This window comes from Marmota monax, unplaced genomic scaffold, assembly GCF_021218885.2.
Source record: "Marmota monax isolate L192 unplaced genomic scaffold, Marmota_monax_Labrador192_F-V1.1 WCK01_AAM20220418_F8-fsc00010, whole genome shotgun sequence".
Lineage (NCBI taxonomy): Eukaryota > Metazoa > Chordata > Mammalia > Rodentia > Sciuridae > Marmota > Marmota monax.
This window is the reverse complement of record NW_026692321.1, coordinates 10,658,647-10,665,922: the sequence shown is the minus strand read 5'-3', so window position 1 is coordinate 10,665,922 and position 7,276 is coordinate 10,658,647.

Genomic DNA, 7,276 nt, shown 5'->3' with positions numbered 1-7,276 from the left:
ATGAGTTTAATGAATGTGAGGAAAGTAAAATTTTTCTGTAATTTCTGAAAAAGAAATATTTGGTAAAACCAGATGAATATCTCTTTTGACATTAAGCTTTCCATAAAAAATCATCCTAAGAAAAATTATAATGAAGACCATAAATTAATAGCACTTTTAAAAAGTTTCCTGAGTTAACTTTGGGTCAGATCATTGGATTTCCTGATATGATAGCTACTGAGAGTTTAGGTTAAGATGAAGTATTAGTCAGAATTCTGCTGCTGTGACAAAATACATGAGAAAATCAATTTAAAGGAGGTACGGTTAATTTTCATTTCAGAGATTTTGTTTCAAGATCTCCTGGCCCCAGTTCCTCTTAGGCCTGTGGCAAGGGAAAGCATCATGGAAGAAGAGTCTGGGGGCAAGGAAATAGCTCACCTCATGGTGGCCTAAAAGTAAAAAAGAGAGAGGAAGGGGTTGGGATGCCAATATCCCCTTCAAGGCCAAGCCCTCGATAAAACCTTAGAGGGACATTCCAGGTCCACGCAATAACAGCCATTTGGATATACTCTTCAATTCTGCTCCAGATTTCAGGCTTTATTGCATATATTAGTTACATTTCTTTTTCAGGATTCATTGTACTTTCTGTTTACAATTCATAATTCTCACAGGGTTTTGGTCTTTGTTCTATATTTTATAGGTCTTTGGGTCTTTTACCATGGAATCTCCCATTCCATTGTCTTTATCTATTGGCGGCTTTGATTGTTTAGTTGTTAATTCAAAAAGGGTTTTTAAGGGTTCTATTCCCTAAGTTCTATCATATTAGCAAACGCCTGTTTTTTGCCTTCATATTTAAGTGGCAACTTGACTGGATATAATAAATGTGGATTTCCATATTTGTAGGTTACATTTTTTCCTTATAATATTGTCAGCACTAGGCCATTGTCTTTTGGTATGAGATGTCGTGGAAAATTCTGAGGCTTCTCCCAACTTTTAGGTGACTGCTTTAGTCTACATATTTGCAAGAAAAATATATTTTTTTTTTGCTCATCATATTAAGTAACATATCCACAAAGATATCACTCATTTTCAATCAAACTGTATCAATTTTTCATGTTGTAAGAAGTATATTTTTCATCTGAAAAATTGTTCTTCTTGTTTGTTAGGGTTATTTACTTCAAAATATCTGTTACCTTTATGTTATTTTCCCCCTATATTTTATATACTTCTCTTTTTACTTTAAATGACATACTTTTCATTCTCCCATAATTTTTAAATGTTTTTAATTTATCATCTCATTCATTTCAAAATACATTTCAGCACCAAGCATGTCCTGAAACTATTCTAGTTTTCAAAGAAGACTAAAAAAAAATGTCCCTGCTCTTACTTGGCAGGGTGGCTCTAGACCCTCTGCACTGAGCATTACTGACTCCATCACTCCTACTGAATCTAGGGGATATGGTATCATTTCACCAACTCAGACTTTCTGACCCTCTGAAACTGGCAATAGTGACCACAGCAATGACTAACACTGCAACACGACACTGCAGTTTGATCCTCATAACCAACTTGTGGAACATTACAGAACACTGCTGTTTACAGATGAGGCAAACAAAGAAGAGAACATCGAAGTCATTCACTCAAGGTTGTAAACTGAAGGTACAGCAGGACAGAGATTTCTGCCTGGGTACTTCTGACTCCGTATTGAATAGGTTTTCCACTGCTCTAGGGTCCTTCAGGGACTGGGCAGGAAATTCTGATCTACTTGGCTGAGAATTCCTGGAGCCACGATCCCTTGCGGCTCAGCTGCCTTGTTGGTGAACTTGAGGTAGTAAAAGGTAGTATTTTCTTAGTGCATCCTTTCCCAGGAGCTGCCTAAAGGCTCTGCATGGGCCACCCCATTACTTCCCATAACCAACACCACAGGTATCAGTATTTCTGTTTGTCAGATGGAAAAACTGATGCATAGAAGGTAAAGTGACACACCTGGGCCCTGAGTGGTCTGTTACCAAAGCCAATGCTTATTTATCCCACCACCTGTCTCTCATGGTGCCTGATTTAATTTTATTATTTAGTGATTTAATTTTATTTTTAATCAGCTCTATTTAATATTTTATGCTAAACATTTGTGTATTACTGTATTTACAAAAACATCCCTATGTGAGGATAATCCATCCAAAGCTATTGCATTTCAGTAATTCCATTTTTGACTTGGATAAATATGAAGTGACCCTTTTGGAAGGACCTGGTATGAGGAAAAACACGGCCCTGAGGTGGAGGATGCCTGGGCCATTGTCCTTGCTCTGCCACCATGCCACTATGTAACCTCAAGTGGGTCACAAACTTCAAGGTGTTCAGATTTCTACTCAATAATACATTCATGAGTCTATTGATCAGGTATTTGTTTTCATTCAGATTCAGTGAAATAAATGCTTTATATTCAGTGATTAAGCTGCAACAAAAACTTTTAAGATGACCTAATCCAATCAGTTTGTTCTACTGACTCAGAAGTAGAATCAAAGATGTGAAAATGACTTGTTCAAAAATTATATGGCCGAAAGTTCCTTGCCTCCTGGGTCCTAGCCAAAGAGTCTTTCCTATAGTCACATTGGCTTGCTCTCCTTGTGAAAATCAACACATTAGCAGGGCTTTAAGGTACTTTTCTTACTGTGGTCTCCAGACCTAATAGCATTAATATTGAACCCCACCTTTTCAGTAACAGTTTTTGGTCGATGATTTCAGAATTCTGTGGTCAATGTCACCTCATTCCCTGTGAAATCTGGAATGCTCAAATCTTTGTGCAAAGAGTTCTTGTAATCCTGTGCATATTGTCAGAAAATTTAAGAGCCTGGACATAACATGCCACCTCTCTTAGTCTCAGATTTAAAGGGTTGTATGTAGCCTGTGGTTATTGTCTATAAGGATTCAGTGTGTGCTGTGACTTGAGTGTGATTTTCCACCAAAGGCATTTCCTTTCTAACTATAAGCTTGTGTTTTCTTTCCATAAGCCATTTTGTTGCTTTGTCAAGGATTTCAAATGTCAGAATTTGTAGGAAATATGGCTTTAGGGTGTAATCTAGCCAGGAGTTTTTCTCGAAGAGAGCTGAAACCTAAGTTATTAAGCTGTCAGGAGACTTGTTTCTAAAGGATTTTCATTTCCCCCCTGAATGAGATCAGGAGCTTCTGTTATGGGCCTGGTTTCTCCTAACATAAAACTTCAAAGGTATCAATTTACTGATTCACAGAACTGTTGCCCCACTTCTCTCTTCTCAGGCTGAGCATTTTCAGCATCTGGGAAATTTGTTTTTCCTTTTTTTCTCTCTTCAAACTAGCAGAGAGAGCAGGGCAGGAGGCACCACAATAACCAATGTGGAATCATCAATCAAAAGAGAACGGCATAGACCCTCTTCTGCGATCAAACCATATTTCCCCTCCTGATTCCTCCCTGGTGGTCTATCTTTTTTTAAAAAAAAATTAATTGATTTTTAGAAAATAAATAACAGTGGAATGCATTACAATTCTTATTAAACATATACAGCACAATTTTTCATATATATAAAGTATATTCACACCAATTTGTGTCTTCATACACGTACTTTGGATAATGGTGTCCATCACATTCCACCATCCTTGCTAACACCCTGCCCCTCCCTTCCCCTCCCACCCCCCTGTGCCCTATCTAGAGTTCGTCTATTCCTCCCGTGCTCCCCCTCCTTACCTCACTATGAATCAGCCTCCTCATACCAGAGAAAACATTCAGCATTTGGTTTTTTGGGATTGGCTTACTTCACTTAGCATTATCTTCTCCAATGCCATCCATTTACCTGCAAATGCCATGATCTTATTCTCTTTTATTGCTGAGGAATATTCCATTGTGGATATATGCCACATTTTTTTATCCATTTATCTACTGACAGGCTCTAGGTTGGTTCCACAGTTTAGCTGCTGTGAATTGTGGTGCTATAAACATCGATGTGGCTGTGTCCCTGTAGTATGTTGTTTTTAAGTCCTTTGGCTATAGACCGAGGAAAGGGATAGCTGGGTCAAATGGTGGTCCCCTTCCCAGTTTTCCAAGGAATCTCCATACTGCTTTCCATACTGACTGCACCAGTTTGCAGTCCCCTGGTGGTCTATCTTCATTCTGTGATGCAGTGAAATTCAACACTACACATACAGAGGGCTGTCTACAGTTCCCCATTTGCTTAGGAAGATAAAATATCTTTATGCACATTAATAGTGAATGGTCATCATTATGAAGAAAATGACAACACCCCTATGATGGAGTTTTATATGTGTCAGGGACCAGAATTTTTTTTTAACAGTATTGGGGTTTGACCCCAGGGCCTCAAACATGCTAAGAAAAAAGGTTTCTATTCGTTCATTCTGCAGAAATGAGAGAGATGCTGAAAGTGAGTGGGGCAGGGGGCCAGGGCGAAGGATGTAGGGATGAACAAGATGGAAGAGAACCTGCCCTGTGCAGCCCATCTGCCAGGGAACTCCTTAATATGAATTCCTGCAATTGTTGCATAAATACACTCCTTTAATCTCTATCTACCCTAAACACATGAGGCAGGTAGAAAGATGACTTCGTTTTTATTTTTTTATTTTTTTTTAATTTTTTATTGTTGGCTGTTCAAAACATTACATAGTTCTTGATATATCATATTTCACACTTTGATTCAAGTGGGTTATGAGCTCCCATTTTTACCCCATATACAGATTGCAGAATTATATCAGTTACACATCCATTGATTTACATATTGCCATACTAGTGTCTGTTGTGTTCTGCTGCCTTTCCTATCCTCTACTATCCCCCCTCCCCTCCCCTCCCCTCCCCTTTTCTCTCTCTGCCCCCTCTACTGGCATTCATTTGTCCCCCTTGTATTATTTTTCCCTTTCCCCTCACTTCCTCTTGTATGTACTTTTGTATAACTCTGAGGGTCTCCTTCCATTTCCATGCAATTTCCCTTCTCTCTCCCTTTCCCTCCCACCTCTCATCCCTGTTTAATATTAATCTTCTTCTCATGCTCTTCGACCCTACTCTGTTCTTAGTTACTCTCCTTATATCAAAGAAGACATTTGGCATTTGTTTTTTAGGGATTGGCTAGCTTCACTTAGCATAATCTGCTCTAATGCCATCCATTTCCCTGTAAATTCTATGATTTTGTCATTTTTTAATGCAGAGTAATACTCCATTGTGTATAAATGCCACATTTTTTTTATCCATTCATCTATTGAAGGGCTTCTAGGTTGGTTCCACAGTCTTGCTATTGTGAACTGTGCTGCTATGAACATCGATGTAGCAGTGTCCCTGTAGCATGCTCTTTTTAGGTCTTTAGGGAATAGACCAAGAAGGGGAATAGCTGGGTCAAATGGTGGCTCCATTCCCAGCTTTCCCAGGAATCTCCATACTGCTTTCCAAATTGGCTGCACCAATTTGCAGTCCCACCAGCAATGTACAAGTGTACCCTTTTCCCCACATCCTCGCCAGCACTTGTTGTTGTTTGACTTCATAATGGCTGCCAATCTTACTGGAGTGAGATGGTATCTTAGGGTGGTTTTGATTTGCATTTCTCTGACAGCTAGAGATGGTGAGCATTTTTTCATGTACTTGTTGATTGACTGTATGTCCTCCTCTGAGAAGTGTCTGTTCAGGTCCTTCATTGCCTTTTTCTTTTTTTTGAATTTGTAGAACATTAGTGTGCTTCTATGAAAATGATGTGAACAAGAGATATTCATAAGAAGGCCTTCTTTGCTGGGTCACTTCCTTGCTTTCGCTTCCAAGCCTGCCCAAGCTCAGTTTCATTGTTTTTGGTTTTATCCTTCCTGGGTTTCATTTTTTCAATAGTAAGCGGATTTTATTTTATTTTACATATAAATCTCTTATTTTTATTTTATCTGTTTCCTGACTCATAAATTATAATAGTTTTTCTTTTGTCCCTTTTGTTTTTCACTTAATATTATACCTGGAATTTTCTCCTTACCAGTTTATAGTTATCTTGTTCGTTCGTGTTTACAGTAGTATGGCACCCCATTGTATGGAGGTAACAGTTTTTGTTTTTGTTATTTAAACCAATCTTCTGTATTTGAGTATTCTGGGTGATTTCAGCATCTTGCAATTATGAGTGATGTTGCAAATAACTGATGCATGTGTGGTTTTATGTTCTTGGACATATACTATCAGGTAGATTCTTAGAAATGTGACCTAGGTTACAGGGTTAATGAACTTGCAGCTTCATAGTTATTGCTAAATTTCCCTCCATTGCCCTACATTCATATTTCCATAAATAAGAGCCTTCTTCCAGTCTTTGCAATAGTATGTTTTATCGATCTTTGAATTTATTCAGTCTAATTGGTGAGAAAAGATATTCCAGTTTCTAGTTTCTTTTCTCTAATTCTTTTGTGATGAATGAAATCTAGCAATCTTATGCTGAAAAGTCATCATATGTGTACAGTGAATGATATCTTATGTCCTTTACTGCTTTTGGTCTCCCCACCAATTAAAAATAAAATCTTTATATTTTAGTGATATTAACCTTTTATTTGTGATATATGACATCATTTTTGTCTCCCAATTTGTCAAGTGTTTTTATGACTTTGCATATACATTTTTACCATAACTTAAAAAAAGTTTATCCTAATTTATCAATCTTTTTTTAATTGACTCTAAATATCCTGTCATAAACAGTCTTTCCCTACTCCCAGGTCATAGAATAATTGTCTTCTAGTACTTGAATAGTTGTATTTTTTTTATAATCGTTTGATTGATCGTGAATTAATTCTTATGAACGACGTGAGAAATGGATCTAATTAAAACCACTTCAAATGGCCGTCTGGTTCTCCTAACACCACTTATTAAAAATTTCTCCTTTGCTCTCATTGACATGAGATGCTGCCCTTTTTCTCTGTTCTAGGTTTCCTTACAAAGCTCTGTGTGCTTTGGGACTTTCTATATCATTCCATTGTCCTTCTGTGTATTCTCACATTAGTGCTTTTGCAGACATGGCTGGACTTTGAGATCCAGTAGAAGTGTCTTCCCTCCCTCACAGGCCTCCTTTATTATTGTAGCAATCACTGTATACCATTATATGTTTAATTTTTCCATATGAATGTTAGCATCAACTTGCCTAGCTATAGTCAAATAGCTTGTGAGTATTTTATTGGGATAAATTAAATGTTTTAAATAACTTAAAGAAAACTGATATTTTGTTGATCTGTCTTGTTGGTATATCTTTCTACATATTTGACTGTGCTTTCCAGAAGTGTTTGTAATTGTTGTTGTTTTTTAAGTATTTTA